General features: G+C 37.7%; 1 protein-coding gene across 16 annotated transcripts in view; it reads right to left on the bottom strand.

Annotated features, from left to right (window-relative positions):
* Positions 1-12,119, bottom strand: part of ESRRG (estrogen related receptor gamma) — a 412,693-nt gene that overhangs the window by 116,455 nt on the left and 284,119 nt on the right. The window lies entirely within an intron of this gene.

Here is a 12,119-nt window from a genome sequence, read left to right on the forward strand (position 1 = left end):
TGTAACAGAAGTACAGAGGATTCAGCACTGCTGACTGACCAACACAATGGATTTACGAGGCACTCACACAATTGCTGTTATGTTTAATTTGGGAATATTGAGCAGTGCTATTGACAGGAAACACCTTTCAAATAAAAATTAAAAGCCGAGTTAAAGGATGAGGTTTTTTGAATTCTTTTTTACATCAAGACAGCTATATATGAATAAATAAATAAAAATAGAGATAGATATACACAAAACCCCAATTATTGTGAGTCTGTGTCTGGCTCCATACATGGCCCTTTGTAAAATCCTACATGTAGGTTTTTGCTGCTGGTAGAAGGAAGAAATTTTGTCATTTATTGTCTCTACCAAGCCACATGCTTAGGCTCCTAGCCTAAGTGCTCCTCATTTCCTTTCTTTCCCACCTATTTAATCAGTCCTTCTCTGTTTAGAATACCAAAAAAGAGAGTGTGTGTTTTTTTAAACAATCAGTTTTAACAGGTCCAACAGAGCTTCACCTTTCTCCTTCCAGCAAGGCTCACCAGCTCCTACCACCATATCTAGTACATTCTGCTGCTCCCAGGTCAGATCTCTCAGCCTTCTCTCTATAAAGAGAGTTCTTGTACTGAGAGGTATCAAAACAAGATCATTCATAGGAAGTTGTCAGAATTAAGGAAAATTGGGAGGTGCTTGCCTCTGCCACTCCCAGCTCCCCTTAAGGCCTGGAACCAGCTAGATCCTTAAATGTGAACTCTTCTGAGTAAAGCAGTGTCTCAATTTTTTTGTTGTTGTTTTGATACCGCTCAGGACATATCTATCCTCAAAAACAATTTTTAAAAGTCTGAAAATGAATGGACAAAATACATATATGGGTAATCTGCTTTCTATTTTTTAAAATCACATCTTTAGGTAACCAAGTCCAAATGGGAGAACATCTGTTCTCCTCTGCCCTAGTACCACTGTACTTCTCATAAAACAGCTTAGCTCAGCTTATTCACCTGCCCAGCAGTGCATCCTGTTGCCCATGACTACATTCAGTATGACAGACTTTGCAGCAGTCAGAAGTTTCACCAGGAAACTGACTTTTAAATAAAGTATCTTCCCCATCAGCCTGTCACATCTTGCTTTAAAGGTATTTCTTTATTTTCTAACCCTTTCCCCCTGTGATTAAGTGCATTAGTATCTTAATGAAAATGCATTCTGTTTATTGCCCTCTTGGGAAGCAAGAGGTCATCACACCAAATGCATAAATTGTCATCAGAGACAGTCCGAGCATAATTGCAATTTTGCTGCTCCATGTTTGCTGCACTCAGGGTCCATCAAAGTCCCCTGAAACATGTGCAGGTTCTGATAATTAGCATACAGTCTGCCTGGGACCACAGCATTGATGAAATATTTCAGAGTTAATCACACTTTGTAAACACTGATTTATATTGACTACCTTTCTCCAGACTGATGTCTCCTCATTAAATATCACATTAGTGGATTGCAGGATTGCACAAAGACTCAAATGCTCAGCAACTGCTAATTCAACAGGAACTAATACTTAAACCACTTACATCTATTGAAAATTGGTTAAGTATTTATGATAAAGGAGGTCTGCAAGGTGCATGTATATTCTGCCAGTACAACCAGCATACTTTGCACAATCCTTTCAGGCCTTTGTGAGCTTTCTTCCTCCTGAACACTGCTGCATGACTCACTTAGCAATGCTGGCAAGTAAAACAGATCCTAGTATGTCTGAATGCTAATGGATCTTGTTGACAAAACTCAAATCTTCACTTTAGCCCTCTACCCACACCTCAGCCCCTGAGAAGAAAGCTATTTTGCAAACTGAAGGATCCAGTAGGTAAGAAATTTAGCACAATAGGTTCTGCAAAACTTCTTTCTGATAGGCATTAGCAAAGTTAGGAAATAACATTTCTGGAAGGATATATAGGAAAGGATGGTAAGAGCAAGCTTAAAAAACAAGATTCACATCATCCTCTCATATTCTAATGATGCATTCTTAGTGAGGCACAACCACTACACAGAGAGAGATCTTCAAAGCCTTTCACAAATTGTATCTAATTAACTTCAACATATTATAGTATCAAATGTATTACCATCTCTATTAAAAAAAAAAAAAAAAGAAAGAGGGAATCAGGAATGCTTTGCAGAAGATCAAAGATATCTTTGCAGAAGGTCAGAAATGATCTTGATCAAAACCAAGATCAAGATTACGACATAGAACTTCAAGCAGCAAATCTTTGTGCCAAGGCAAATGGAGTGCTCCCACTACAGCCAGAGCCCTTCTGCAAAGGCACAGCTGACAAAGGTACAGATGTCAATGCCAAAAAGTAATATTCAAAACCAAAAAGAATATAAACAAGATAGTTTCCTTCCATAAGTAGACACGTCTTAGTCATACTCTGACATTTCAGTTTGGTGAAGAATCCTGTTAAACACAGCAAGGGGCTGTAGTGTGCAGCACACTCCACACAATGCAATGTGTTTCCTGCTAATTTTTGCCATCTAAAGAACTCTAAAATGAGCTACTATTCTAATCACTTTGAATCCAGCACTTTAGCTTAAAAGGGGGAATCATCTATCCATTTAGACTGCTTTACTTTAATTAATTATATTTTGCAGCAGGTGTTCGGTCTTATTTTGTGATGTGAGAAAATAAACTTGGAACACCTTGGAAAGAGTTCCTCCAATGAACTTGGTGAAGTTGGAGCAACTGGATCTAATTTGGTGCAGCAGAGATCCACATCTTATCAATGGCCATAAATGCTTTCCTTGAAATGCTCTAGCATTTTAGAGTATGGCTAAACCACACACAGGTTCAAGAAAACTTCCATTTTGCCACCACTTCACGTATGAAAGCATTATTTTCCCAAATATCCCCACAGTAGACTTCATTTCTGTCAATAAGCTTTCCTTAACCAAACCAAACCAACAGAACTAAACAAAACACAAAAAAAGCCAACAAAAAACCCAACATCCCACTCATGGAGTTTTGCAATAGACCTGGATATGTGCCATACTCAAAATGCATTTTAACTAGCACTGTAAATATTAGTGGATATGTTTTCAGGAGAAACCTGTATTTACTGCACACTGGAGGTCATTAGAGCTCTCATAAATTCTTATTTACTTCTACACACTAAATGCAAAACCCCAGAAATTATTGCAGTAAGTGTTTGGAAATCTGTACAGTTTCATAGGTACACTACATGCATTCAAGATGCTCAGATCTGCATTTTATTTCATTGAGGAAGATTAAGAAAGAAGCTGTATCATTTAACTTGTCCACTGCATAATGCAGTGGGGAGGAATAACAACATGCACCAGGACAGGTTAGAGGCTGCCCTGCTAGAAAGCAGCTCCATGGAGAAAGACCTTGGAGTGCTGATGGACAGCAAGTTCTCCATAGAACAATGTGCCCTTGTGGCAAAGAGAGCCAATGGTATCCTGGGATGCTTCAAGAAGTGTGTGTCCAGCAGGTCTAGGGAAGTCCTTCTACCTCTCTACTCTGCCCTGGTGAGACCACACCTGGAATACTGTGTACAGTTTTGGGCTCCCCAGTTCAAGAAAGACAGAGAACTGCTGGAGAGAACCCAACAGAGCGCCACGAGGATGATTAGGGGACTTGAGTACCTCCCCTATGAAGAGAGACTGAGATCCCTGGGGCTATTTAGTCTTGAGAAGAGAAGACTGAGAGGGGATCTCATCAATGTGTATAAATATCTGAGGAGTGGGTGTCAAGTGGATGGGGCCAAGCTCTTTTCAGTGGTGCACAGGAATAAGACAAGGAACAACGGGTTCACGCTTGAACATAGAAGATTTCACCTCAACATGAGGAGAAACTTCTTTACAGCAAGGGTGACAGAGCCCTGGAGCAGGCTGCCCAGGGAGGTTGTGGAGTCTCCTTCTCTGAAGACTTGTAAAACCCATCTGGATGCAGTCCTGTGCGGTCTACCCTAAGTGATCCTGCTTTGGCAGGGGGGATCGACCCAATGATCTCTGGAGGTCCCTTCTAACCTCTAATATACTGTGATAATGCTAGAGGCTGAAACTGAACAGCCAGGAAGAGTATAAGTTGAGTTTGCCCAGTCCTGTCAACAGTTGGAGAGGTTGCCGTGTTATACAGTGAACAAAATCAACACGGCAGCTCTGAGTCTTTTAACTGGGCTGACAAGACTGATCGAGCAATTTATAATATCTTCTGGCTGGTTTTCAGAAAGGACTGGGCACTGATTACTTATTTCAGAGTCTTCTGTACAATTAGTTTGCAGGCAATATAATTTTCCCACTTACTCCTTAATAGAATCGTGCAGCTAGCTGGCTGATAGAATAACAGCATATATGTAAAGCTCCTGCCTGAAGTGCCAGGGGATAATTTGTACATTCCTTTCAGTAGTGTAATGGACTTTTAGAGTTTGGCAGTTAAAGGGCTGAGTAATGTAAATTAGTATGACGTTTGAAAATAAAAATATATGTCAAATCTTCCCTTCCCAAACACATTGCCCTGTGCAATAATAATACAAGGGGACTTATGCCAGCCTGAGTTTCTTTTCTCTACTCATGCACTGAGGAATGTTTATTTAAAACAGTTTGGTTTCTTTACTATTTGCTGAATTTTACTTTTATAAAGATATGGGCCTATCAAGATCAACTGTCTCACTAAAAATATGATGTCATTACACCTTAAGATAGCAGGGGAATACTAAAACTTAAACTGCACATCCAGCTCTCTGGATTTAGATGCTTCAGACTGTCAGATCTTTACACACAGGTCGAGGGTGAGCGGCCCAAGATACTATTTTTTTCATCTCACAGATGAATGAGATGTAGAATCATAGTCATGCTACTATCTTAACAGTACAGAGACTTACTCAACTGCTTTACAGGACAAGAAATTGATTTGACTTAGCCAAGCTTCTTGAGATAATTTTGGCTGTTTCTTACACAGAATTGACAACAGCACTCAACAGCACAGGAGTGAGAACCTTGACAAAGAGGCCACTGAAAGGCTTGGGGCTTATCCCAAACGAAGTCACTGTCATCAACAGTTACAACTTTAGAACCTCACAGATAGTAGTGAGAGTGAAAAGCTGCCTCTAGAAACTGACTCCAGTCTGCAGGCCTGGAAGAAATAGGAGTCTCTCTTTCAGAAATAATAATAAGAATAGAATCTGCAGACAGAAATTCTTAGCAGAAGCTTTATTTCCCTTTTCACACTGTGACATTTGATATTATAACACTAAAGATCTAAAAGAATTGCTATGAGCTATTGGAATATGCTCTGAAAATCTGTGGACAAGTAAAAGACAAGAAGACTTGAGATACAGCATGAAAATGTACTTTGAAAGAGTAGCCATAAGCCACTTACAAAAGCAGGAGGAATGCTGCAGATATCAGTACTGAAGATTCTACTGTGTGGGAATGTAGGTCCAGGAGGAAAAAAAAAAGTGGGGGAGGAGGGGTTAATTATTCCTCCAATGTAACAATTTTGTGCTATAATCAGATCATTAAACTCTGTTTCAGTATTTACATTCAATAATGCCCCATTTTTCTCCAAAACCCGCTCTGAGCTTCTGTAACCTAGTATATTTTTTTCATCAAAAACTTGTATTTAAATAGTAAGTGTCCTTATTATACTTAATAAAGGTTACTGCATCACCACATTAAAGTCATTCTGCAGTAAGGTTTACCCCAGATACCACCTTCACACTCTGTTTTCCTGGGTGACAGACCTAAAGAAATACACCTGATTGTCTCTGGACTGGCATGCATGAAAATGCGAGAAAGTTAAAAGTAGCCAGGATTACAGCCATAGGTCTCCTGGGAATTAATAAAAGAGGAGTCTTAGGAGAAGAAACAGGAGAATCTAAACCAAAAAACAGAGAGCAAATTGGTGTATGTTAGTCCCTTGATATGTAATCCAATCAGAACAGAACAGTTCCTGGGAAACTGAAAAGCAGGTTAGGAAAACTTAGGAAAAGAAGTCCCAGATAAACTTAAAAATGTTTTTGATGTTTATAGGTCTTAGCAAGCCTGAAGTGAGGAACATTATTTTCAGTATTTAGATGGATTCACCTGATACTGAAGATAGCTCTATGAACTACAGACCTATGAATTCTGAAGATAGCTCTAAGAACTCTACATCTATGAATTCTGCTACATATCATCTGGAGCTGATTAAGTCTTAAAGTTGATTGCATTCAGTTTTTCATGCAGATGAATTCAGAATCAATACTGCACACACAAAGTCAAAGAACATTTAAAAACTTGGTTCCTCAATGTCTGAAGTATTATTTTTTTTAGGATGATAGGACCATGTATGAAGGATTATGGTTACATCTGTGTTGCTTCTGTTGCCTTGTCTGTTACAGTAAGAAGCTCGGGGAAGCAGCTAGCTTTTCAATAACTCTACAGTGTTAGATGGTATTTGACAGACAGACACAACCAGCTTGAAACTACATTTTAAATTAAATCATTATGTTGAATTTCTTAAAATAAGCCAATATTCTATGTTACTGAACTATTTTTATATATATATATAAACATTTTAGAAGCTTGAAATATATTTCTTTTATTCCTAGAAAGCAACATGAATGGAGATTTAAAATGAACTGGAAAGGTGATGCTGGTTGGTCTGACAGCACAGCACTTTTGCATCAGCTACCTGAAGTAGATGGGTTACCAGCATCATAAAACCCACCATAATTTTTAATATAAGACTGATGTTAGGGGGTGCTGTATGATACCTCTAAGTTCCTGACTACCCTTGATTCCCACTAGAATCAACTTCTTGATCTTCAACAGAAATGAGGGGCATTTAGGTCACCTCAAGAAAGAATCAACACTTTGACGACACAAACAGAATAAAGCTCCTGCTGCCTGGGTGTCATTGAAGTGCTGTCTAAATCAGAAAGACTGACGCATCTACATTTTGTCCCTACCGGTATCTTATCTAGGTCAATTTTGATACATCTTACAATGGCAGTATGGAAAAGCATCATTGTTTGCTTATGAGCAAACAGAACATCCCAGTCTGTAAAGTTGCAAACAAAATTACTTTAACAGCAGCAAAAAAAGTCAATAAAAATGTTATAAAAACATTAACATAAATAACTTGCTAGCTGAAATTTCACATCTCTAGTTTCAAACTAGACAGAATTTCCAAGGTCATCTAGAAGCTTTCAGAGATGCCTGTAACAACCAGAGATCTAGAACTAATTATAATGGCATTGATACCTACCCCTGTACTAGTACTACTGATGGGTCTGAAGTAGCCGTGCACAAACTAGGATGTTCATTCTTACTACCTAATATTCTAAACATAGCATTTAATTTACAAGGCTGGAAGGAAAGCAGATAGTAAAAAAAACATAGAACCATCCATGTACCTTTGAACTTCACTCTGGTTCTTGGATATCAGCATGCTTATATTTTGTTGTCTCATCTTGTTTGGCTGCCATAGTTACATGACATTATGACTGGATTAAAAGGTGTGTTAGAAGCCATTAAAAAACGCTTGCATGCTAGTTTGGCTGGCCCATAGGCACAGAGAAATCGGGGGGAAAGGGAAGATATCTATCATTGCGTGCTTAAAATATTCTTTGAAAGAAATGCTGATGTGCAGACTTTCACTTATATAAGGAAGGTGAATGATTTAATCAGTTAATGATGGATTCAGGTGACATTTAGTCCTAGGTTCACTGGAGGGCTGCCATCTTTGCACCAGAGCCAAGGTGCACAGACTACTGCACCAAGAATCAAGTCCACCCTATCTTGTTATAAAAAAATATAATCTTAGCTACTAGTAAAGATGCTGAAAAGCCATAAAATCTTACTTAATTTGCTTTTGCTTCCTGCACAAAAATGATGTGTAACATTATGGGAGTCAGCTTTGAGTGATGCAAATTAACCTTTGGAAGCCACTTTGGTCATGTGCAACTTTGAACTAACTTCATGCTGCCCATTTTAAATGTCACCTTATCTGGATTTACATAGCTAGTTCTAACTTTCCTTAAACAAAAAAAAGGGAAACAAAACTATAAACTGTTTGTACATTTACACATCAAATTAGATCAGTAATGGGTAAACACTCTAAGGAAGGTTGAAAAACCTGAACACTGAAGGAATTAAAAATAACTCTGAGTAACAAAAAAGTGAACAAAGTACAAAGCAGTTTAATCTAACTCCTAGTTTGGGTAGGCTTTGAAGACCACAGGTGATCACCATAAAAGGAGATAGCCAACTTGGTCTAGTTCAAATAACGACCCAAAACACAACACTATTCCCAGGATGGAATATTTCTTGTTTGTATTAGGAGACAAGATCAGAAAACAAGTCTCAGGGATGAAGCTCTTAAAAGAGACAGTGAGGATATGATTGTAGGGCTGCTGCCTATCTATTGCTTTACTCTGTGTAGAAACAGAAGATTGATGACTTAATACTGTTGATCCAACACTTTTTCCTTAAAAAATAAACATGTTAATTAAATAAAAAAGCCAAGAACTATGAGGACTATTGAATGCAAAATATTTTAGCTTTTGTGGTGAAAATTCAAACGCTGTCCAAGGAAATAATAAGTAAGCTTTGGCACTTTTGCAACAAGCCTTAACATGTAGGTAACATCAATACCTTGGCTTTTCACATTGCCTTTTAAACTGCAGTTTAAAGAGTCCAAAGATGAGACTCCTGAAGATCTGGAAGGAAGTAAGAAAGTTGTCTATATGCAGGTCATTTTTTTAGTAAGATGAAAGATAAATAAAACAAAATAGTAAGCTGTCTGAACCAGTAAGTTCTGTCATCCTTCTACGTAAAGCAAGCATACTATTCCAATCCACTTGCAGAAATATTTAAGCTATAACACTAATTACATATTATTAATGCAAAATGTGTACTTACTAGTCTTTATGATAACTGAGCAAATAAAAATGATAAGAAATATATTTACACTAAATATTCACTATAAAATATCTAGTAAGTACAAGACCTCTGTGGTGAACACAAGACTTTGCACCCAGCTGACAACTGTAAAGTCTTTTTTTTCCTCCTTTTAATGAAAGCTTGGCATTTTCAAGATAGTACAGTGCACAGCAAAAACTGTGGAGAGATCCTAAAAATCAATGGATCTCTAACTATTTTTAGATGTTGCTATTTTCTCCTGTCCCTGATGTTAAGCCAGTTTTGGGGAGATTTGGCTGTGTATGTGTTTCTGTGAGACATTTGCAATCAGCCACCATGTAAATTATACCAGAAGCAAACTGAGAGCTGCAGCTGAGTGAGTGCTAGGCTGAGCAGAGAGAACATCCAGTTCCCTCATTCCTTATATGCCACAAAAAGGGGCAGAATATCATTAGATGACCTAAGAAGACATCAATTACTTACAAAGAGATGTTTTTTTTTGGTGGGGTTTGGGTTTTTAGCCAGGTACTTTCTTGGTTTTAATTTTTTTCTACTATTATTGATTTTTATCATAATCTTTTCATTCTTTACCACAGCCCAAAATGTATTTCTGCACAGTGTTAAAAAGACGTATCCAAAAAACTTTGTAATTCAAGACAGGTTTCACTGGATTTCTCTACTTTTAAGAAAATTAGCAGGAACTGCAAGAGGCAGGAAGAAGAGCAGAAACCTGTCAGCCAGGAATGGATGTTTTTTTAGACTCAATTGCTGTCATCTGAAAGGGAATGAGAATCTCCATTAGCCTTAAAAACAGGTGTATACTCCATTAGATCAAAATTCATCTTGTGTAAGGCACTACTAGGTATCCTGTGATTCATTCCACTTCTGTCTTATGTAAGATGCTGGTGGTGTGCTGTCCCTCTGAACAGCTGCCTGTGACTTTCACTTACTGAGATTTCAAAAGACTCCTTTGAAATGGAAAGAATGGAAAGACTCCCATTGACTTAGTGGAAAGGACATCAGGCCTGACATGAACACAAGATGTGCTTCATAATCTAACTTTATCAGCTCAGTCTTCCTTTCACTGAAGTCAGGGCAGCTTTGCCCATGACTTCAACAGGAGTAGCCCACTTAGGTACTCCAAGTCTGACCTAATTTAGTAAATGACAAATGATAAGAAAGGTTTGAGGAGTCAAAGTTTTTTTCCACTGAATCTACAATTAAGTACCTGTCACAATTAATTATTAGCATTTAAGATAAGTAATTCTTTGAAACAAGACATATTATCCTTATAATATGCACAGTTAGAATATTTGACTCTTAAATAATCTAGTTTACTATTCTGCATTTTAAAATTTCTTAATTTTATTTCCTGTTTTCTTATTTGCAGTTCTGTAGTAATCAGTTTATTTCAAAAACAGGAAGAGAAAGAACATGATATCAGCCAGGAAGTGAAATGGTACAGGAAACATTTTATCAATCAGAGACAAAAACCCTCAGGGGAGTTATTCTTCATGCAAGCATAAAGGTAGAATTTGCCCACTCAAAAGACAAGGAGTAGCTGTTGTACATATACTTCTTGTCACCTACCACAATCTATGGTTTGATTCACCAAAGCAAGCAGCTTTCATTATTTTGGCTGATAACTGAAAACTCTTAAGAGTTTTGTCAGCACCATTACTAAAGATGCTGCCATGACATTATGATGGTACCATACCTCCTATTCTTAGTTTCTTCATTATTGCTTTTCCATTTGATGCTGGCTTTTGCCTTGCTGCATTTTTGTTCAGTTTTATTTTTTTTTGTCTTCACAGCACTGTCACCTGCTGATGCAGCTACTGCCCTAACCGTACTAAGATTTTTTGCACAGCTGCCAGTTCTAACTTGAGCTATGTGGCCAAGTCCAGGTTGCTAATCTGGAGAATGACGTCCCTGTCTTGTGCTTCAATGCCCAGAAAGTTGCCATCCGTGGTGCGGTGTAAAATTGCAGGCTACCTATTATTGCCAGAAGTCAACGCTTTCACCAGCTAACATTTCTGCGGTGGCATTTTTTTCACGCTCAAAATACAATGAAAATAATACTGCATCACTTCACTTCTGTAGGACAGCTATTACATAGCAATTAAATACCATTTATAAAAACAGAGCTGCTGGTTGAAGTTCATGCTTGTCGTTCAGGGTTAAAAAATACAAATCGCTTCAGCGGAAGCATTTTTTTGAGCTTTTCTGAAAATGTTCTTGAAAGTTGAATGAAATCATCTACCTGTTTAGTTGGTTTTGGTTTGTTTTTTTTTTACTTTTTCCAAAATAAAGAGCATACTGTTTCTGCATATGCAATTATTTTACATATGAACCCAGGCCGTTAAGAATCTTCACAGGCACGTTTGTTTACTGGTTCCTAACACTGCTAACACTCAGCTCCATTTGGACAACTGAAGACTAGTGTTTCTTTCTAGTGGCTATAAGGCCATTGTAAAAAGGGTACTTATGCTAGTAGAAGGCCCAAATGCCCCCCGGAGTAAAATGGATGAGAGGACGACAAAATAGCCATTGCCTCAGCAATGGATATATTACAATAACATCCATAATTTTTCCTTATTAATTTTACATTGAATAGGGAAGTACGGTATTTAAGAACTCTCGATTTTGAGTTATGCAAAATTATAACTTCCTGTTTCTTTGCATAACTCATTTTTTAAAGGAAAAGTATATCATCACATCGCATTGTCATTCCTGAAAATATCAGATGCTCAACACCTACGAAAATCAAGCAGGTTTTATTGAGGAGCTTAAATTTGGACTTAGCAACCTAATTTTAGCCTCTGAAGTTTGAATTTAATTTAATGTGACACTGTATTTCTGTACAGGCCAAGCTTGGCCTCATGTTCTTTAAATAAAGCACCTTCAATTTTACTTGAAAGGATGATATCTAAATCAAAGTAGAGGGTTCTTTTGTCTCCATTGGTTCTAAAGCTGTAATAAGTGGTCATGCATATTATCCCATTCATACTAATTTATGCCAAAATATGTGTCATATTTGCAACAGGTCTCAAGAGTAGATTAGGACAAAGTACAAGGCAGGGAGTAAAAGCTGCCAATTCACTCTCCTCAGAACGTGATCTCACAGGTATTTCTTGAATCTGTTTAAAGCCATTGTATATCATATGGGCAAAAGACCTGTTATTAATACACTGATGCATAAAGCACTACTCCACTGCATTTTGTTCCATTTT

This window comes from Melanerpes formicivorus, unplaced genomic scaffold (assembly GCF_026170545.1).
Source record: "Melanerpes formicivorus ecotype bairdi unplaced genomic scaffold, bMelFor1.0.p_v2 SCAF_26, whole genome shotgun sequence".
NCBI lineage: Eukaryota > Metazoa > Chordata > Aves > Piciformes > Picidae > Melanerpes > Melanerpes formicivorus.